Source organism: Ambystoma mexicanum, chromosome 3p, assembly GCF_040938575.1.
Source record: "Ambystoma mexicanum isolate Mex_15411 chromosome 3p, UKY_AmexF1_1, whole genome shotgun sequence".
NCBI classification, from domain to species: Eukaryota; Metazoa; Chordata; class Amphibia; order Caudata; family Ambystomatidae; genus Ambystoma; species Ambystoma mexicanum.
Genome location: NC_090925.1, coordinates 1,138,999,865 through 1,139,023,266, shown reverse-complemented (window position 1 = coordinate 1,139,023,266; position 23,402 = coordinate 1,138,999,865). Strand labels below are relative to the sequence as shown.

The following is a 23,402-nucleotide window of genomic DNA, read 5'->3' as shown; positions in this document are numbered from 1 at the left end:
AGCAGCAAAATGATAATTTTACAAAAGCAGGATTATCAGTATCCTTTGGTATAGATACACGTCTAGACATGTGACAACTATTTGGCATTTTGCTTCGTAAAGATATATTTCTTATTTTATTAATTCCTGAATAACATATAAAATGGGAATTTGGTGTCGAATTAAAGAGGAGTCTTTCCTTTGAAACACACGATCTCCTCTTCCTAAATATTTCAATTCCAGAATGAGGAGTAATATTTGCTTTTGCATATAGGGTAAACAACGTGTTAAGCAAAGGTAATATACATGACAGGACATGCCCCATAATTCTACTTGGGGGCTTGTGCAGCTCTTTGTGAGGCCTTAAATTAATGATTGATCGGGCATTTCTGGCAGGCCTCATTGTTTTATGCGCAATAGTCGCAGCAAATGTCTGATTTTTACAAAAGAGAGAGAGAGAGATTGATTACTGGCTTTGAGTTGAAACTCAGGTCAACTTGATGTTAGCACAATATAGGACTGTTGAACATACATATTGTTTAAAGCGACAGAACCATTGCCCCTTTTTTCTTCCTTTATATTTTTAAATTTAACATTACTTAACATGATTTGAATGCAATGCTTTGCAGGATACAATTGCTACATTTAGAAACCAATAGTGGGTTGAGAAAATCACGGGTGATTATATTGACTTTAGGCATTGCTCGACAATTATTCCTGCAGTGCAGGCTGTGTTTGTTATCTTGCTGATTCAAATTGCACACAGTGGCCTTTCACGTTTAGGAGCTACAGTTCCATGATTTGTAAGGAATGAAGGAGCATCTATTGGAATAGAAAGTTTCTCGATGTTGCATCACTATTTTGGGTTTACATATTACTGCCAGCCATCATTTTCAATGCAGCAGGCACAGTTCTCGTTATCAATGCTATCTCTCAAGGAAGCAAGAAACTGGAGAAAAATGTGGATTAACAATGCATTCTTTTTGCACCTGTAAATTATCATTACGGCAGTTTCCATTTATCTTTAATTCTCCCAAGATAAGGACCCAACTGAGGCCCCTCTTTGCTGCCAACATTCCAGTCCACCGCTGCATAGGTTGCTCAGTTGGGACTCCCTTGCGGGGCCCTCCCACACTGCGTTTAACATTCCAGGCCACCCCTAACATATAATGGCGCATAACAAGGACTTTGGGCCACCCTCCAAAACAGCTGCTGCCCTGCCTGCACCATCTATACAGGAACATGTTACAAGACTTGCTGCAGCCAAATGTACCTTGAGAAAGTCTTAGCCAGGTTGTCGCTCCAATTAATTTTTTACATCCTTTTTATAATATAAAGTACACTTTATATGGGATGTACATTTTGTGTAAGGGCTCTTAACTTGCCGCAGCTGCTTAGGAATAACAGTTATAATGTGTCGCTTGTTGCACCCCACCTCAATTTATAAAAAAAATAAAAAACTGCAGGTGTACTGGGACTGATGCTATATATCAACCAATCACTAAAATACCATACACCAGCATTCCTTTCTCCGCCTTTTCTTGTGTTGTATATTTATTCTAACCTAGTGCTTCTTCCTAAGGGTGTCGGAATTTCATATACCTGTCGACTTTTTTGACCTAGGCCTTTTCCTAAAGCAGCACACCCGGGGTTTAGGAACTCAAATAAGCTGGCGGTGCCAGAGAGGTGGGTTTAGTACTTGAAAGTCAGCAAAAGTGTATAACCTGTCCGGTCTCCAGCCAAGTGTTAGTAGATCCATCCCCCGTTACATAAAGGTTGCAGACCCCAAATCCATAGTAACCTCTATGCAGATGTGCAGCGTCTGCACAGTATATCAAGAAGGATCCGGAAGCAATGGCTCTCCAAACAAATTAGATATTAGAGAGCTGGTCATCACTCACAAACCCTGTGTAAGAACTTCCCAGACCGCAAAAGATTATCCATAATTGAGATCTGGAGGCTATTCAATTCATTAAGTAATCTAGGTTTGCTGGTCTCCGTCTTTTTACCAACAGACCGGCATCTACACATTTAAATCTAATATGGAATTAAATACTAAAGATTAAACCTACATATGTTTAAAACTAACAGCGTATGGAAGGTAAGCCTAAGATTTTTGTATAACTCATCGTCTGTACTTCTGCTTCAAAATATAAATAAACATTTTACAAAATAAATACATAAAGGTAAAACACAATACAGCATTTAAATTATAGGTAGCTGTCTGCGTTCCACCCAGACCCGTAGAAATGGGCTACATTTGCTTATGTACGAACAAAATGTGAACAAAATGTATGAGATTGACCTTCTTGCCATGCCTTCATCAACTTTGGATCTGATGGGAATTTAAATATTTTTCCAAAAGAGAGGCAGATATCACTAAAGAGTCATCAGAAGAGAGTTGCCAGCAGTAAAAACAGCAAACAGACTTGTGTTTCCTACCCTGCATCTCCCAGACTGCAGAATCTGAACTCGCTGCTTCTACACCAACCACAAACGAGTCACATACTATGTGATCCCAACATGGCACTTTTCTATTCACCCATAATTAAGCACATTACTCCACTCTACATCAAATTTCAATATTTGTGCACCCAATTTCAAGAAATCTGGTAACCAGTCGAAAAATGATTTGCTTCAAAACTCTTTGCATAGCACACGGGGCAATGCATGGCGAAGGAGTGGAATTTAAGCGAGGGAAAATCGCCATCTACAAATCGAAACAAATCCTGAGATCCAGTAATGACATTTGCCTTGAACCAAAACAATACTCGAAACTGAAATGTGGCAGATTAACATTCTCTTGCAGCGTAGAAAAACTTTGAAATTCACTCCTCAAGTAACTACGAACAACAGAAGAACACCTAAAGTGCAAAAATGACTAAAAACCTGGCTCTTTAACTCACTCATCTAAACAGGAAACGCTACTGAGAAAACCCCCACCACGAAAATAGTGAAGGCACCACAAGTCACTGTAAAACCAAAACGAACTGGGCAAATGAAAGTAAAGCATAATACTGACAAACTGCAAAATAAGTAATTCATCCTAATTGAAACTATGTAATTTACAAGAATGCACTGAGCTCCCTCACCACTAACCCTACTAAAAACCTTCAACCTGCCTACAAACACACCGCTCACCCGCCAAATACAACACACATGTACCCCTACCACAGCACAAACTGGAAATAACACAGCAAACGTACACCTTCTCTGTAATTTCTCATCCCAACACGCTAAATCGCCATCACTATGCCACAGACGCACAAAACAATCCCATACAGACACACACTAACATCTAGAAGCACAACCAACACAGTGGCCGATTTTTCCGAACTGAAGCTACCAACAGCACATCAAAATTCTCTATTGTGCCAACCCCCTTCCTCCCCAAAATAAGCCTTCACAACCCGGCGTTCTTTTTATCCCATCCTATCCACCCTGCCCGCCCCGAGCAGATGTAGACCAAACTCAGTTTTTCATCCTTCTGAGGTCGATAAATGAGCACCACACACCGTGGGTAATAATAAGCAGCGCTCAGATGCCTGATTGTAGTGCTACATAAATGCTAAATTATTATTATAAAAACAGCAGCAGTGCGTGGTATACATCTCAATAGCATGTTGAAGGACAGAGCGTTCCACAAGTCACTCACCATGTTCTGGAATTCACTCCCGGTTTAGCTGTGGTGGTAGCAGCGCCATGCACCTTTCAGGGAAGCTTTATAAAATTGACTATTCTCTCAAGAACCCCACATTACTCAAACGCTTACCTCATATTTTGGAATGAGCTCACCTGCCAATGGGCAGAAGAATCACCTAATCATCAAACAAAAACAACAGATCATAGCATCAGAAAGGGGCAATGGAAGGTAATTGGCTCGCTGGGATTATACGTCCCGCAATAAAGAAGTTGACCAAGAGGAGGTGGGTAAGTCGGGGTGGGTGGTGAGCCAAACCTCTTAAAGGGGCCCTAAAGAGCAAGCAAATCGTTTTTTCATTCTAAAGAATACTAAGAATGACCTAGAACAAAAACCAGGATGCCAAACGTGGCTGCCAGCAGCCTTTACATTGGCCCATCCACTCAAGCACATGAAGGAAGAGAATTCTTCTAAGTATTTCATTTGTTCAAGGTGAAGTTACATGACGATCCAAGAAGCAAGGGGATCATCATCTACTACCGAATAGTCAGAGTAGCTATGAAGTAGTCTGTAGCCCCTAAAGGAGCTAGCACGGTGTGGACATTGAGTGGTAGAGGCAACAGATCGAAAGGGATGCAGCGCTTTGGTTGGAAGAAAAGTTTAGTCTGAAAAAGGTGTTCACCTGATTCAGATAGACAACTTAGTTGATACCAAGTAATATCCTCATCCCACAACTAAGCTGACTTCATTCAGATCTAAGTAAACCTGGGCATAAAGGGGGGGAGCAGGCAGTCATGCAGAAGGGATCAAGACTGTGAGCTGGTGGTACAAAGCAAACTTCTGGGAACAACTACAGAAGGGAAGCCAGAAAGCTGCCTGCAAGTGGGAGATCTGCAGGAGACGACTAACAAAGGGGTGGAAGTCTGCATCTCCCAAGCTTGAGGTAGCTGGGGCCAAGAATCTAGGACCTCCAGCAGCAACCTCAAGGTAAGACCGGAGAGAGTGAGGGACCAGTCCATGGCAGGAGGGCAATAAAACCTTGCTGCCTAGTGAGGGGGCAAGAAATACCAGTCTATGCATGCTGATCTTAAGGTCCGGGAAAGAGCAGCTGGAAAACCTAAATCCCACTGGGGAAATACTGAAAAGTCACACATACTGTATGGAAAAGACAGGATAAAAGTAGACGTGGTAAGAATCCAGAACCCGAGCTCTATGAGAAATCAGTCTTCACTAACTGTGCTTAGTGCCGGGTCTGCTTCAGAAAATCCTTCTCTTAACAACTTCTGCTATAAGAGAGAAAGCAATGTGCGTTTCTTGTAATGACCCCAGGATCGGCAAATTATTAAGCAACTCCTCTCACAGTTTTCATGACTTTTTCTACACTATGGTTTTCTTGTTGTAGAAAGAAAATCTAAATGTAATGTTTCAGTGCTTCCCTCCAGGAGGCCACACTTCAGATTACAGTCACTTCAATTTTCAATACGTTTTAGTTGTTTGTAATCAGAAGAACATATCCACTAAAGAAAGAACTTACTGTATTGGGGGTGACCGTTAACAAAATAAATGGGCACCCAGTTTTTATGCTAAAATAGTAAACAGCAGTCTTGATAGGGTTGGATCAGTGGGCTTACTGCTGAAGCAAGAGAGAAGGGTAGGTAATACGATTGCAGGAGTGACTAGCGAAGAATTGTTGCCGTTCCCCACTGGGACAGGAGAGGTAATTTCGGGACCGGCCCCAAACACATACGAACTGACTGCACTTTTGTGTGCTTATTTAACAAATACACATGAAAACAATTAGAAACAGCGAGGAATTGAAGACTACAGACAAGCCTCACGACACGAGGTAATACCCTCTATACTAGGGCAGGCCACAATAATATTAGCACAGCTCTTACTGTTGGGTTTTTATGCAGCAAGAATAGCAGTAAAACATGCGATAAAGGCAGGAAACAGTCAAACCAAATGTATTGCAATGTAACTTGGTCTTGCGTAGCTGGACCTCTGTCGTTTTGTTGGCAATTTAGCACTCCGTTCAGCAAGGGGGTGGTAGTGGGTACAGAGGGAAATGCAAGGTGTGAAACCTTATTTGCGCAGATCAGAAGTACAAACCGGCTGTGTGACAGTAAAATGTGCATTAAACTGGGCTTAGAAGTGATGTTTTTGTTGCGATATGGAAGAGACTGGTGCCATTATGCTCTGTTGCATTTTAACAAGATCCTTCCTGCGAGCATGGGCAGGTCTGCCAATGTGATGTGGTGGGATGGGTGCACAGATGATGATTGGGGAGTGTGATAGGGTGCTATGTGAGCGGGTGGGTCGATGCTCGGCATAGGTTTGCTGGGCGACGTATGGAGATTAGGGAGGTAGCAGGATGATAATGATTTGTTAAATGGGTGGGGAGGTGGTTTATTCAATGACATTGGTGTGGTGTTCGAAAAAAGCAGCCCCAGAAAGGGTATTCTTGGTCGATTTCATCTGATTTTAAAGAAGATCTGGTACGAGTCCGATTGATGAGGTGGACAGAGTTTGGGTTGTTGTTCTGGCACAATGGGATCTTTGTTTTTGACAATCGTTGGATAAGCAGTAGCTTTGATCTGGCGGTTTCTTTTTTGATCAAAAAAGTAGAGTTCTTTGGTTTCAGGTGAAAGTAGCTGGAATTTCTAGTTGAGTTATGTTATCTTTGAAATTTGATGGTGTGTGTTGTTGAAGTTCTGGTTGAGTAGCAGTACCAATGTGTTGATGCAAGTTTCTTGAGATTGTAATCACTGCTGCTACGGGTTTAGCTGGGAAAAGAATTAGATCTGGTTCATGACAAGATACCCGTTGGTGGAATGTTACATATGAGGGTATTACACATGAAGCATGGTGGTGTGAGTTGTTGCACACCACCTGAATAAGCAGAAACATGGAGCCAAGTTAGGAGTTCAAAACTGAAGCAGTGTTTTTCTGGCGGTCCACCACATTAAAAAGCACTGCTTTAAATATCAGATACTTAGCAAAACAAATCAGAGTGTTGACTAAAATCGAGATCTAGACATGAGCTCTCAAAAAGGCAATGTGAACAAGATTGCATTATCCCACTGATATGGATAATGGATACTTCTCTATACCACCTGTGACTGACACGATACAAAGTTGATACACTGCTCAAAACATGGGACTAAGACAACCTTATTTACACTGGCCTACCAAAACAGATGGCTCCATCAAATCGATAATGGGTTATCGAAATCACAACTAGCTTAAAAAAGAAACCGGATCACTCCAATCCTCAGTAATCTATGTATTTTGAATTCCAATGAGACCCAGGATCAGATGCAAAACACAGCGTTTCCCCTACAAACACCTGGCAGTGTGGATCCCTAAATTACAACTAGCATTCAAGTTTGCTCACCAGACCTGGAATAAAACCTGAAGTCCATTGAGCGTACAGTGCATGCGATAGATACAATATAACCTGTGGGAGGCAGCATCTGTGCCCTACAGAGAATAATTTAAAGCAAACAATGTATTAAGTCAAGGAAATAAGATTCCTCTTAGAGAAGTTATGAGCGAGACCCAAGAAACAAGTAGAAGCATTTACAAGATGCAAACCACATCACGGGGAGGAAGGATAGCTCAGGGGCAAGGCGTTGGTCTTGGAAGCAAGACAACACAGGGCAACATAGGTTTGAATCCTGTTACTGCGCTTAGAAGCCACTCCTGGTATTACGCGCGCTATAAATGAACAATTATAATTATATTTAATTTAAAAAAATACAAACATTTCATTTTTGTCCTCTATGAATTAAAAAAGAAATGCACAACTATTTCAAGCGGTGATAGTCCTACGGTAAATCAGTTGATTAAGGATCATCAGTCCCAAAAATCATTGATAACACGTTTAGCATAAATACATCTTGATAATAAATACATCACATAAATATGTTGTTTGACAAGTCCTTGATTAATGTAATTGTGTCTTTCATTCCGCTTGCTCTCCCATCTTGCCACCTAGCAACAAACATTTACTACTTAAAATCATTTTGTTTTATTTTTTACAAGGAAAGAATACAAAATATTTCTACTTTAAAGCAATTATACCATGCATGGAATTGAAACGAGTGTTTTTGTTCAATGCACCTTGACCTTATTCCCCAAACGGCCCTGTAACCACACCAACCCCACTCATCATGACGTAACTTTGAAAGTAAATACCAAAATGGCAGACTTAAAGTTTCAAATTAATCATAACCACTGAAAATATCTCTGAACAGCTTCGATACTAGGTCTGAGCCCGTCTGAGCCATTACAGAAGGTCACTGACCATATGCCCCGACACCAATGGGGGCAAGGCTGTCCGAATAGCTATGCCACATCTCTACTGAAAGGGAAACGAGCAATGTCAGACTCATAAAAATAAAAGCAGACTACCCTAATAGATTATTTTATGTTAACGTGACAATACATTGTAATAAATTGTAACATGTATTCTTGTTTAATATTCGTTTGCTCCATTCATTGCTGAGAAAACTGCAAGCAGGAAAATCATTACCAGAATGCAAGATATGACTGACAAAAACAAGGCTTACATATTTCACAAGAATTGCACTGCTGATTGAATGCCAAAAGTATTTTAATTTTTGTATTTGTTTATTTTAGACACAGCATTAAAGGTCCTATTCAACTGAACAATTTCGGAATTGCTGGACTCCTTTAGGATCCAACTTTGGCATCGTGGGAAACCAGGAACAAACAATATAAGTAGGAGTGCAGGTCGAGAGTGTGAGATCACATGTAATTTACTGATTGGTGAGCGAAAGGGATGTGTGACTCATGGATGAGCCGCAGAGGAGACATGGCCCTCCATTCAGTGATCATTAAACTAAATGTTGTACTAACAACTGAAATATATACAAGACCTAATAATGGCAACCAATGGAATATGTGATCCAAAATAGATAGGTGTACACACAGCCATGTAGTAAAGTGACGCTTGGGAGATACTTAAGTTTCTAAACCTTCTTGAGAAGGTGCAATTTGCGCCTGGACCAATTGGGGTGAAGTCTTATACCAAGTGCATTTGTTTCTACTGGGTTCAATAGTACCTACCCGTTGATGACCACAAACGGAACACTGGCTCCGAATGCTGCACAACACGAGAACGTCACATGTGCAAGTAAGCACTGCAGTAACCTTAGACACAGCTGGCAATTTACAATTAAGCAAAGCGTGCAAGTGAGGGAACACATTCACTTCGGATCTCAGAAGTATTCTCTGTATCCACAGCATTGGCAACTAGAAAGGGGCAGCAGAAATGGTGCAGCAAAAGATGGACTCAGATTCTATCAACATGTATGGGCCTGGGAAAATGGAAATGCAAACCTTGCCAGAAACCATCTTGTTAGTAGGCATCTATACACACCAAGAGAAGGTATCTCTGCAGGACAAGCTTTCCCAGTGTCTCCCCGCTACTCACGGTACAAGGCCACAGGCCCCATTTCACCTGTGTGCATTAGATGTCTTTAGGAGAGGGTGTGATGTGGTAAACCTGAACAGCGAGCAGAAGATATTCTACTCTACATAACGTGTTTTCTCATCTCTGTCGAGTATATGAAGAAGAAAAACCTCAGCGAGAGAGGAAGATATGAAACATTGCTCCATAAATGGAGTAATCATGATAACACTACAAGTTTGATCATTTGCATAGAGCACCCTACCATATGAACTGTCTTTCATCAATATTTTGAATCTAGGTGTACCCTGATTGCTCAAGCATTTTAGCCATATCCTGAATTTTGAATCTAGGTGTACCCTGATTGCTCATGCATTTTAGCCATATCCTGAATTTTGAATCTAGGTGTACCCTGATTGCTCATGCATTTTAGCCATACCCTTGAATTTTGAATCTAGGTGTATGTTGAATCTAGGTGTACCGTGTACCGTGCTTGTACAGGCATTTCAGCCCTACTACTAATCTTGAATCTAAGTGTACCCTGCTTGCACTTGCATCTTAGCCCCTAGCTGAATCCTAAAGCTAGGTGAACCTGCCTGTTCATGCATTCTTAGCACAGACCCTAACCTACTTCTAGCATGCCTGCTTTAGCTATGACTGCTTAAATTGACAAACCCACACTAGACCACTACTATGTATGTTCCACTAGTTTACACAGTTCTACTTAGAACTATCCTCCACCTGATCTCATCTCACAACATGAACCACCTAGCTCAACCGCACAATCAGCCATCCCCTGGTTACGTACCTCTGGAGCTAGCCAACATGCCCATCAAACCATGCAGCCTCCAACAGCGGAACCTTAGACTACGCGCCAGACTCCCAAGAATTTATGACCCACTAGCCAATAGCCAACCTGCCACTAATTGCAATACGCACTCTCTGCTTACCACCCCTCCACATACTCTTAACATTGGCCAACACCGATTACAACTCAACAGTCGCATCCTTAGAGACGCCCCCTCTAAATGCAAACGCAAAGCCCAACCGCCCTCTGACCCACCCGCCCTCTCTGGAATAAAAGGCGCCCTACTAAATGCCCGCTCCATGGTAGCCCATGCCACCGAAACAGCGGACTTAATTCAAAATGAGAAATTGGACTTCCTGGCCATCACGGAATCCTGGCTCCATCCCGCAGCAGGACCAGCCATCGTGCTAGCTACCCCTGACAACTACACTCATGCGTATGGATCGTACCGCATCTAGAGGCGGCGGCCTGGCTATAATTGTCAAAAACAACCTAACCCTTAGATTATCCTCACCCCTCAAAACCAACTCATGTGAATCCCTAAAAGCTAAACTCACCATTGCTAATAATCAAACTATCATCATCCACCTGATATATCGCCCTCCAGGCCCCATAGGCTCCTTCAAGGAAGATCTCACGAACCTTCTTTCCGATAACCTAAACTAAAAAATTCCACTCAAAGCCTGATCCTAGGCGACTTCAACCTTGGATTTAATGACCCACGAGACCCCAATGCCTTACAAATCAGCAACACCCTGGAGGAACTAGGATTCCACCAAAAGATTACAGCGCCCACACACATCAAAGGAAGGACCCTTGATTGGATTGCCGTTCACAACTGCCCAATCACTGTGACATCCATAATGCCCCAGCTATGGTCCGACCACCATCTGGTATCCTTTACCTTAGAAGTTACCACAACCTCGAACAACAGCACCCTAGCCCCCACTGCACACACTAGAAACAAAAAACATTTAACCCCTGAAAATCTCATCCCCCTCATTCTCCCCACCTTAAATTGCATTTCAGATCAGTCTGACCCAGCCTCTATGGTAGAAACCTACAATGACGTGATGCTCGCATCTTTGGACATTATCGTACCACTAAAAATCAAGAAGAGCAAACCCCGCCAACACCTAAATACTTGGTTCACACCCCTTTTAAAAGAAATCAGACAAAAGAAACGAATAAGCGAAAAAACCTGGAGATTAGACCCCTCAGATACCAACAAAAACAACCTTAAGAAAATAGCCTCCCTCTACAAAAAAGAAATTATCTTAGCGAAACAAACTTCTTACAACACCCGTATCACACAAGCCAAATCTAACACAAAAGAACTTCACCATCCTGATGGAAATAGAATCCCCTACCGAAGTCCCCGATTCCTGCCTTAAGGACAAGCACTGGTGCACAGGCATCCAAAACGCCCTTGCCAACAAAATTTCTATGCTTCAAGCGAAGATCAATAACAGAAAAGTGTCCGTAACTGCCCTAAACACTTAACAGAGGCCCCTCATCCAAGACCACCACTAACCCACCACCACCGACTCGGAAACTACTGGACACCCCCTCCTTCTACTTTCACAAAGTTTCCACCAAAGAAGTTGAGAAAGTCATCCTCACCCTCAAATCTTCCAATTGTCAGGGTGACCCTTGTCCAGCCCAAATTATAAAAGACGCTGCCCGCAAACTTTCACCTTTTATTACCAAACTCATAAACGCCTCTTTCACATCAGGTACCATACCCAGCAACCTGAAACATTCCTGGGTCCTACCCCTCCTCAAAAAGCAAACCGTGGACCCCTCCATTCCAACCAATTACCGCCCTATAACCACGGTACCGTTCCTATTGAAAATTCTAGACAAAGTGGCCTACCAACAAATTCAACACCACCTGGAATCAAACCACCTCCTAGGAGTCCGACAGTCCTTTTTAAGACCACAGCATGGTACCGAAACCGCACTCCTAGACCTTAAAGCTCAAATAGATTTACTAAGAGACAATGGCACGACCTCACTTTTACTACTACTTGACCTGTCTGCCGCTTTCGATATAGTTGACCATGCAATACTATGCAATCATCTGAGCACGGCAGCCTGCTTCTGACAGGAAGCTGTCGCATGGATCCAGTCTTTCCTGGACAACAGGACTATGCGCGTCTTCTCCCCCCTAGCAGCCGCTGACCCCGCACCCATTACTTGCGGCGTACCCCAAGGATCCTGCGTATCGCCCACCCTCTATAATATCTTCACAAAGCCCCTTTTCGATGATCTAGACGGTCTTGGTATCACCTACACTAACTATGCAGACGATCCTCAGATCCTCATCCCGTTGACGGGGGATTATGACAAGGATTTGGCCTTTGTGAACAGAGTCTACCTCATCATCCAGGCATGGATGGCCACTCATGGTCTATGCCTGAATGATGACAAAACCGAACTCCTCATTCTAGGCACCTCCTCCCATATCAAAAAACTAGGCACTAAATACGACTCCTTCATAATTGATAATAACACCATTACTGTAGCTAAAGTGGTTAAAACCCTTGGTTTTTATATAGACTCCACGCTTACCTTTGGCAAACAAGTGAATTCCATGGCCTCAGCCACCTCTTATACCTGCAAGCTAATAAGAGAAGCCAAGCCCTTCCTTTCACCTAATAACTGTCACCATAGCAAGAGCACTAATCCTTTCAAAACTAGATTACTGCAACACCCTTTACATAGGTAGTAATCAATACATCACCTCCAAAATTCAAACTTTACAAAATAACGCCCTAAGAGCCGCCCTAAACTTCCCGAAAAATGCCCACATATCAGACCTTAGGAGATCCACCAACTGGCTCTCTACTAAAGACAAAATCCGCCTCAAAACAGCCTCCCTCACACAAATGCCTTAACAAGGCAGCCCCACAATACCTCACAGACAGATTCACCAGACAGGCAGCCTCTCGCCCCTTACGGAAAGCCAACTCCAACCTACTGCTAGTACCCAGATTTAAACTAACCAAATCTGGCGGGAGCAGCTTCGCTGTCAAAGCGGCACAACTGTGGAACTCCCTTCCAACTGATCTAAGAGAAGACCTCCCTTACCAGCAATTCAGATCCAAACTTGTCCAGTGGCTAAAAGACCACGTGTGTAACCCAAGCTCACGACATTTGGGATCTTATGTATAGTTTGTATATTCGTTCGGTTCTATTTATCTGTCATTGCTGCATTTTTTTAAGTTTGCTGTACATACTTTCATGATTCTTTGACACTTCATGTCTACAGCATTGTAACAATAAGCTGTATTCCATGATTATATGCACAATGTAACCTAAGTTGAACAACCCTCTTTCTGCCTTCGCGCCCGTATACCCTTGGGTCTGGTTGCGCAATATAAATAAATAAATAATCAAATAAATAAATAAAACGATAACAAAGTGGCAATTTGGTGAAAAGAAATCAGGCTCTAGTCAACCGCCTGCATCATTAACAAACACATTTAAACAAATGCAACCATAGGCAGTTTCCCCTCATGTGTACCAATACACCTTTTACTCCAAACAAAACACACCAAGAACCGCCAGGGTTATTTATCAAACATTTTGCTTATTTTATTAATTATCATTATTCAATTAAAGTTGTGGTTAATACATTGTGTTGTGGGTGTCTTAACGTCTAGTAGTGGTATTGAATGCAACACGTTTCAGGAATGTATAACTTTCCATTCTAGTGTGTTACTACGCGACCTCCTTGCCTGTGCTTCCTATTTGTATCAAGTGTCCTGTTGAACCGGAAGAGGAAATTATTTCATGAATAAAAACGGACAATAGGGATTCCAGAATGCCCCTTTGGATGAATGTGTCTGGTCTGGTTGGGTTATTTTGAAACCTATTAGGACTAGAGCGCCCCTTTGGGTAGAAACTGGGTCAAAATCTGCAATTGCGGCTCTCTCTGCTCATTCTTTCATCGTCAACAATCACAATGCAAACGTGTATTCTAGAATGAACTTTAGTTTGATGATTTCTGGTCAGGTACTGCGACGTCATTCCGAAGATGCCCCCTTTTGAGTTGCTTTAGAGTTGTAGATGCAGTAGTGTTGTGCGCATAAAGCCAGAACCCCTAGTACAGTCAGCCTCTGAAAGCCATGATGCCTACGACAAGTGGAAAAGGCAAGACCAAGTTCCGACGGGCTCCCGCGCCCTACGAAGGAGGGCCCTTCGGCGGGGGCCCCCCCTTAGTGACGACTGCCTCACAAGGCACGGTGGCGCGAGGAGTCGGGGGGTGGGGTGAGGTGGGGGTGTGCGCCAGGCATCACTCCACCCTGGTGAGGGGGGGGGAGGGGCGAGTGACGTCATCGCCCGCGCGCCCATTTGGGGCTTAAATACACCCGGTCGGAAGACGCAGGGTCTCTCTCTGCCGGCTTCCCTCCTACGTTGCGTGTTGCTGTCCTGTGTTGGCTGCAGTTTGGCCGTGGTTCCAGTGGAGAGTTCGAGGTCGGTGTTCCAGGTTTTCCAGCGTCAGCAGGTTTCGGTTCCAGTCGGTAAGAAAGAAAAGAAATAGGTGAGTGAGGGCCGAGCGCAGTAGAGGGGGTCACAAACTCTTAGTGAGGGTTGCCGGGTCCACGTGGTGGGTGGCACTGGGGCTCGTCGGAAATGCGGGGTCGGCTTGGGGGCCACATTCAGGGCATCGGCGAGAACCTGGGAACATTTATGGGGGGTAGTTTATGTTTTAAGTGTTTTAGTTGGGGGCTGGGGGGCCAAGTGTGGTAGGGCCTTCACCAAGTCTGCCCTGCGACTGTTGGGCATGTGCGCCGCGCTTCGGCTGCTGGCCGCCGCGGTGACAGTGGCAGTGGCGGTGGTTATCTGGACCACGGACGCAGCACGGCAGTTGCGGCAGTGTCGGGAGCGGGCGAGGAACGGAACGGCCGACCACGCTCTGCAGCAGCTGCACGACATGCTGGTCTCCTGCCGACACCATGCATTAAAACTGCTTCCCCCTCTTCCTTCTTCTGGCATTAGCACATCTCAACGAAAAACCCAATAGCAAGTGAGATTTCCCTATGTAGGCACCTCTCAAACTTGCATATTCCCAATAGATAGCAACTTCAACACGGTCACAGTTCCCACAAGAGGGCAAAAAACGTTCCTGTGATTGTTCAGTATTGCGGGGCCAAGGGCGGTAAGGCCTTCAGTGGGGGGCGTGGGGCGTCCGCAGGGTCGCGGTGCGGGGTGCAGGAACACAGGGCAATGCGGGATGGGCGTTGTGCATTGGGGTTTGTTCGGGGGAACTTCTCGCGGCTGCAGGCGAATGGCGGGAGGGTGGAAAACGTGACGGCGGGGCAGTGGGGGACTCGAGTGAACAAAGGGGGGGGATATTGGGGGGGGGATCGTGAATTGAGAAGAAACTGTTAATCAGAGGCCCTGTACGTGATGTTATCATTGGCTGTGTTTGCTCCTTTTGTTTCTGGAGTAATCATTCCAAAACGTATCTATTGATGCGACATGTGCTTCCGGGTGCAAGTTGTGAGTGAATTTTGCTGGGGTCTTTGAGATCGCTGGCAAAAAAAAAAAAAAAAAAAAAAAAAAAACCCGCTACAGAAATCAGCGAGTGGCTGTTTTCTCCAAAACAGCATTTACCCTACTAACTAGTGGGCTTTGCATGGGTGACTTGAGTTCTGTTCTGCCATGTCTTAGAGTGGGGTGGGGTGGGGGGGCGCCTACACCCCCCTCTTATCTCTTTGGGTTTAAAGCCCAGGCTTTCAGACAGAGTCCCCGCGCCACTTCAGCCGCACTGGGGGCTGGTAATGTAACGCGATCAGGGGGTATTCCACGAAGGGGCTGGGCAGCCGGCTGTACTCTGGTCTTCACAGCTTGGGACACGGCAGCAGTGCAGAGGGGGCAGGTGTCGGGGTATGCTCACACCGCATGTATGAGGCAATTGCTAAACCTAATTTACGTCTTGTATGATTCTAGCTCCTCGGCTGAACTGCAGCCATGTTTATTTGTACCTTAGTGTACCTAAGGGGTGTTTCCTACGAGGCTGTTGGACATGCGCATTACATGGGGATTTTCACTCCAACTTCCAAAAAGCTGCATTCTCTCGTATCATGTTTGTTCACTAAATGGATGATGCCGTGGGACGGTGAATGTGTTTCTATTTGGGGTTTTCACTACTTTGCCAGCATATCTAATGCATATGTGGCAGGGGCAACTTCCACGCACCATGGCAGCCTTCGGCGAAGCAACCGCCCCCTGGTCGCTGAAAAACAACCCGGTTTGTTGGTACATTAATATTCCTCGTACTCGAAGGTTTCTTTAGCCGTGGTGTGCCCAGGTTTTGCCACGTGCAGGGTAATGGTGGTATTACGGTTTGGAAGTTTGCGTTTCACGTGCGTTAAGGGTAATTTTTGCAAGCCCTAGGTTGCCCTCGCGCAGAAAAAGGAGACAGTTGGGCACAAGGGCAGGGGGCCCGCGATGCCACAATGAGTTGCGTTTTAACAGAGGTGCAAGGTGTTTCGTCAAAAACGAAGCAACGGGAATGTATTAGTGCATATATACTGGTCAGGCTCTTACAAGGAACGATATTTGTACCCGGTTGAAGTGTCTCCTTAATTAAGGCGGGTTGCTGCTGGGATGCACCCAGTGACGTTGGCTAGTCTAATTGCTGAATTGTGTTTCTCGATTAGGAACTTTCACCTGCCCCATGAACACAACGGTACAGACGTGCATGTTAATTAACCTGGGATGGCCAACGTGTCGCATGGGCTTACCATTGTTGCGTGGGTTTGGCAGGAAAAGCATGCACCTCGGTACAGTTCATGGCTCCCAGGAACCAACTTCCACCCGTTTTATCTGGTTCGGGGCAGTTGTTTCGACCCAGGTTATGTTGTATTAATTACAATGCTCCTGTTACTATTGAGCGCATTGCTGAGGATACGTTTAACCCTGACGGCCGCGGGTGCCGAATTGTTTATCCAGCCGGGGTGATTTGTGGAAATGGAATTTAAACAAGTGGGAAGATGGCCAAGTGGGTTTCAATAGCAAAATCTAAAGGCATACGTTAGTGCTGTTAAGGGTTTATAACGAAATGCAAGGTAGGTAACGTGTCCATTTAATACATAGGTTTTGTGCAAGGAAATGTGTTCAAACCACGTGGCTGTACACCAGGCCGTTTGGAAGCACTTGCATGGGTGCCTGGTAGCGGCGCTGCCGCATGTCCGAAATGGGACGCAATTGGTGTAGCCCACGAAAACTCTAGCCAGTACTAGGTGTATGGATCGTTCGACCACAGTGTGGTGCGAGAGAACGGGGTGCACCCGGCAGAGAAATGCCCAGGGACGGCGGGGGTCCTGTGTTACATAACGTAATTACTTGTCTCGAAGGGTGCAACGAGAGATGCACATCTTGGTATTTTGGATGCTTTTAACTCAGGCCGGTCAAGTGGCGCAGCGGGTGGAGCGCTCGCTTTGTCATCGGTGCAGAGCCTGCTGACGCAGGTTCGAATCCCGGCGGGACCGGGCTCGGCCTTTCATTCAGAGGTCGACACCGTGGGTGATGATAAACAGCGCTCGGATACCCGAGGGTTCGTAGCGCGGGATAAATGCCAAATTATTATTATTTGCGGGTTAGCGGCTTTTATTATTTGCAGGGTTAGCTGCTTGCCGTCCAGGTCCCACAGCTGCTGGTGAACTCTGACTTGTTCCGGCGAACGAGCATGTTCTATTTTAATGCACGGCATACATTTCTGGGGTTTGCTGGTGTGGCACCACGAGGGGAATGGTGGTGGCACTTTCGCAGTAGGGAACGTTTTGATATTTTGCAGCATTTCATAAGGAGAGGGGGCACGCTTTGATAAGGAAGCTAAGCTCCCGTTCACATGGTAGTGCTTCATCAGTCGGTGTGGCTCGAACTGGTATCACCGTAGGGCGGCTACTTAAAGGTGGGGGTTCAAGCCTGCAAGGTTTGATAGGAACACCACAATCCGGGGAATAATAAACAGGATACCTGAGGGTTCACAGCGCTATATAAAATGCAAAGTATTGTTAAAATTTTCGGAATGGTCGTAGTTACGGGGCATCACAGACTGATGGTTATGACCCTGGCTGAACAGGCTCCCACTAATGACAAGGCTATTAGAATACAGCGCGCAATTAAGGTATAGGGGTTCTGTATGTTCATTGAGCCACACACCAAGTGACACTGTGCCTCTTTCTGGGTCTGCCATGGGCGCGTTTTTTAAGGTCCGGTTCAACTTTGAAGATCAGAGAACTTTTTGTGTGCAACAGTAGTACAGCAGCGATAAGGCCCGCCAAGGGGTCACAAGGCAAATGGCAGGACGGTTGTGCGCCGGGGTCCGTTGGTGCGCTTTCGGCCGGGGTGGGGGGGGTGTTTGGTTTCCCAAGGGGCATGGTGGCAGTGGCCACAGCGCCGACCATTAGGGATAATTCGCTTGCAATCTATAGTGGGATGGTCGCGTTTCAAATGTTTTGTTGCATAAGGGGGGGGGTTGTTCATACCTCGGGATCGTGCTGTTTATACAGTTTTGCAAGGCTAAGATTAACAATGTCATATGGGTTAGTGGGTAAAGGAGGCTATTTGCGTGCGTGCGGTGTGCTCAAAGTAGGCGTTGCGTTCATTCGGATATACCTTTTGTCGGCATTGCAGATCCAATGTACTTAACAGGCACTTAATCAAAACACGGCATGGCAGTTGCACTTAGAAAGGAGAGGTGGAGCGTTGGTCAGTAAAAAAAAAAAAAAAAAAAAAAAAAAAAAATAGTAGCTGCTTTCGGTTTCTCACTTGCAGCACAGCTCACAGACATCAATTTTTGTCACAATCATCTTTGTAGATGTAGCGGAGGGCCCAAAAAACGGGCTGCATGGGGACCGACTGAGGGCACTTACTGCGGGCGCATCACAAATGGGTTTGAAACGGTCGAGAACAGAGATTAGTATTAAGAACGTTCCACGGACGTTCACTGCACAATCTCGCTTTTCGCTACTTAACATAGTGTCCCTTAAGGTTGGGAGTGTTGGGCTGGGTGCCGGCCAAACCACCCCGCTCTGGGATGGGCAAGTGATGGAGCGGCACAGGCGCAACCTCCGCCACAGGCTTTAGAAGTAGGATGGTCAACAGCGCGGTTTAAGCTAGGGCGAAGGAAGGGTGCGCAAGCCGGATCCCCCTCCCTCTCTTGCAGGAGAGGGGTGCTCTGGCAGGCGTGGGAAGGGGGGCAAAGGGAGGGGGCGACAGGGGGGGGCTGATCACGCGCACGGTGACAGGGGGGTTGCAAGGAAGAGGGGGTGGGTGAGGGAGAGCGGACACGGGGGGGTGGAAGAATGGGACAGGTTTCTTGGCATACGGAAATGAGATGACATGGGCATATCAGTCTATCAAATCAATAGTCATTAAGACATTGCCTAGACAGATGCAACAACAGAAGTAATCAAAAGGCTTACAAAAGGCATTTAGGAGTCCAGGTGAAAATTGAGTATAAAACTAGGAAAATTCCTGATCAGCAGGGGCTTTGGTTGGGTCGAGCACGCATTGATCAGCTGGAAAACTCCGGGTTGTTTTGGGGAAGACAAGGTCCACTTATCGGAAGTGGGGGTAAGGGTGATGGTGTATAACTTAAAAGATGCCCTAGAAGGCATGGGCTGCAGATGAGCTGCCGGCGGAGGCCATTCGGTGAGGGGGCACGAGTGGGCTCTGATTGGGCTTTGTCAACGATGGAAGGCCTTTAAAGGGTCCGAAACGCTCCCTCCCGAACCGTGGCTGGGGGGGGGGCCTCCGGTAAGGGAACGGAACGGTCAAGGGACGTGTTCCGAGGGCAGGACACCCTGCAGTCATGTGGGAGCAGAGTGCAGGCCGGAAAAAGGGTGAGGCCTGATGAAAACCTGCAGGTATGGTTGGCGGCATTCAGAGTCATGGAGCACATAATAAGGGAGAAGGACCACGACCAGGGGCCAGCCCTTCAACACTACAGAGAATGCGTGGTGGAGGAACACAAAGTGGGGGGTCACGTTTTGGCTGAGGAACGACCTAAGGTTTAGGAAAAGCCTGGAGTGTGACCACGGCTTGAGATGGGAGCACATAGCAGGTGGGGGTTTAGTGGCTAGGAGAAAGGGGGTCAAACCGGACTGACAATAGACGAAAGGGAGGTCAAGGCACGAACAATCGAAGGTATGGGGCCTACAGGACAATTCCCTTTTAAGGGGCACAAGGGCTCAGCCGGAACTCAGTTCTATCAGCAATCATTACTAGATGGGAATGTAGACAATAATAATGGTCAAAAAAAAAAAAAAAAAATAAATAAATAAATAAATAAATAAATAAATAAGAGATTTCACAAAAGTGCATTACTTATCGTAGTGGGCGTGGTTTGCCAAACTGGGGAAATCCCTAATCAACAGGGGCTTTGGGTGGGTCAAGCATGCCTGGTTTAGTTTGAAAACTGCGGGTTGCTTCGGGGAGAAAAAGTTCACTTACCCGAAGTGGGGGTAAGGGCGATGGTGTACAACCTAAAGGATGCTCTGCAGAGGATGGGCTGCAATTGAACAGCGTTGGGGGGGGCAGGGGTGAGTGTCGATTTGGGTTTTTTGCGAATAAAGGAAGCCTTTAGGGGCCTGAAACGCCCCCCCCCACCTAAATCTGGGAGGTGGGGCCTCCATTTATGGAACGGAACGGTCAAGGGAAGACCTCTTTCGGCACGCCGCTGCCAGGCCATTTGGCCCTCCTGCACATGTAAGCTGCAAACGGGAGGAGCACCAGCGGGGAAGGCTGCGACACAAGTCATCACGCCACCGGTTGTCAGCCGGAGGGCCTGCGTGCCTGTTGCGGACGGAGTGAAAGGGGTGAAAGGCGCATGGTTAGTTTAACCGGGGATTCCTGAGCTAAGGCGACCAGGTGCATGAGGGGGAACTCACTACGGCCGGTGGCCCGCTGTGAGTCATGGCGGTGACACCGGTCGCAGCGACTGGTCTTTGGCAGACAAGCCCAGCGGATGTTACCTGGTGTTCCCATTAGAAAGTACTGGCGGAGCCCACAAGGGGAATTGCACAGCCATCAGTTTATTAAGAACGGCGCCCAGGAGTATTAGACTCAGGGGAGGCCCACGTTAATGGGGAGGGTTAGGGGGCTTGGAAGACCTTTCCAACTCCAAAAGTGGGTGGGGGAAATGGGAAGTGCATCGTTGGAAACTGAAAATTGCAAAGCATCAATGAAGTCAGCAAGGGGGGGGGGGGTGAATTGAAAGTTTGCACTGTAAACGGGGCTCCGGCAAGTACGTTGGTAACTGAGGGAAAGGGGGGGCCCCTGGGAGATAGGGGGGGCTCAAGAGAAGGGGGCCCTTTGGGATTGGCACCCCTTGGGTATTGGCAGCTTAAGGAGATCAAAAAGAAACCTGGGGGGAGGGCCTTGGAGTGCGGGGGCTAGGGGCCAGGAGGAGCAGGGGGGTTAGTTGGGGTGGACCCCCCCGAAGCGAAAGGCGGGGGAAGAGGAGGGGATAAGAAGAATGCTGGGGGCTCTGGGGGATAGGTATGCGCTTGATGGATGGGGCTCTCTAGAACAGGAGGGCGCGATGGGGGCCGGAGGGGATGGGACAACTAAGGCGGCGGGGAGAGCTCGGGCTGATCGGGGTCTTGGCTGAAAGGGGGAGAGGGGCTCCCTGGCAGGATGGGCTGGAGGAAGACCTGTTTGGGGAGAGAAAGTTAACTATGATTTATAAGCCAACCCGGGGAAATGGGAAGAGAGAATACAGGGGAAAGGGAGCAAGAAGGGGAAAAGAAGACCGGAACGCATCCTTTAGAAGGTGCCTAAGCGGAAATGAAGAATGGGAAAGAAATTAAAGCACGAAATAAAAATTGCACTTAAATAGCGTTGGGGAAAGAAATGAAAAGAAAAATTGCAAAATAAAGAAATGGCCAAAGGGTAGAGAGGGACTGCTGAGGCAGGGACTGGGCGCCCGCGTCGGGTCCCCCAAGGACCCGAGGGGGCGGGGGGGGAAAGTTGCTTGCTCTCAGAGTAGAAAATCCTGAGCGTGAACGGAACACCTGTAAGCTAACTCCTGACTTTATGTGTAATAAAGTTTGCTGTGGCAATTTTTCTCCCACTCATCCTACTGGTCTCTGCCTATCCTTTGGGTGGATGGGGGTTTGGGTTGCTTTGGGAGGAGGGTAGTTGGGAAGGAGTGAGAGTCGGAATGCGGAATGAGAGCTGGGGGGCGGGGGGGGTTATTGGGAGCAGCATGGGCGGCCACTGTGCCACACCACTGAGGGTGTCGGCGCTACGACGGGCTCCCGCGCCCTACGAAGGAGGGCCCTTCGGCGGGGGCCCCCCCTTAGTGACGACTGCCTCACAAGGCACGGTGGCGCGAGGAGTCGGGGGGTGGGGTGAGGTGGGGGTGTGCGCCAGGCATCACTCCACCCTGGTGAGGGGGGGGGGAGGGGCGAGTGACGTCATCGCCCGCGCGCCCATTTGGGGCTTAAATACACCCGGTCGGAAGACGCAGGGTCTCTCTCTGCCGGCTTCCCTCCTACGTTGCCCTCCCGCCCTCCCTTTTACAATGTTGTACTGATGTGTGATGTTTTTTCTTGCAGATAAGCCCAGCGGATGTTACCTGGTGTTCCCATTAGAAAGTACTGGCGGAGCCCACAAGGGGAATTGCACAGCCATCAGTTTATTAAGAACGGCGCCCAGGAGTATTAGACTCAGGGGAGGCCCACGTTAATGGGGAGGGTTAGGGGGCTTGGAAGACCTTTCCAACTCCAAAAGTGGGTGGGGGAAATGGGAAGTGCATCGTTGGAAACTGAAAATTGCAAAGCATCAATGAAGTCAGCAAGGGGGGGGGGTGAATTGAAAGTTTGCACTGTAAACGGGGCTCCGGCAAGTACGTTGGTAACTGAGGGGAAGGGGGGGCCCCTGGGAGATAGGGGGGGCTCAAGAGAAGGGGGCCCTTTGGGATTGGCACCCCTTGGGGATTGGCAGCTTAAGGAGATCAAAAAGAAACCTGGGGGGAGGGCCTTGGAGTGCGGGGGCTAGGGGCCAGGAGGAGCAGGGGGGTTAGTTGGGGTGGACCCCCCCGAAGCGAAAGGCGGGGGAAGAGGAGGGGATAAGAAGAATGCTGGGGGCTCTGGGGGATAGGTATGCGCTTGATGGATGGGGCTCTCTAGAACAGGAGGGCGCGATGGGGGCCGGAGGGGATGGGACAACTAAGGCGGCGGGGAGAGCTCGGGCTGATCGGGGTCTTGGCTGAAAGGGGGAGAGGGGCTCCCTGGCAGGATGGGCTGGAGGAAGACCTGTTTGGGGAGAGAAAGTTAACTATGATTTATAAGCCAACCCGGGGAAATGGGAAGAGAGAATACAGGGGAAAGGGAGCAAGAAGGGGAAAAGAAGACCGGAACGCATCCTTTAGAAGGTGCCTAAGCGGAAATGAAGAATGGGAAAGAAATTAAAGCACGAAATAAAAATTGCACTTAAATAGCGTTGGGGAAAGAAATGAAAAGAAAAATTGCAAAATAAAGAAATGGCCAAAGGGTAGAGAGGGACTGCTGAGG

The 23,402-nt window shown here is 46.9% G+C and overlaps 1 protein-coding gene across 7 annotated transcripts in view; it reads right to left on the bottom strand.

The window, feature by feature from the left end:
- The window catches only part of RAPGEF6 (Rap guanine nucleotide exchange factor 6), a 1,719,096-nt gene that overhangs the window by 757,264 nt on the left and 938,430 nt on the right, over positions 1-23,402 (bottom strand). The window lies entirely within an intron of this gene.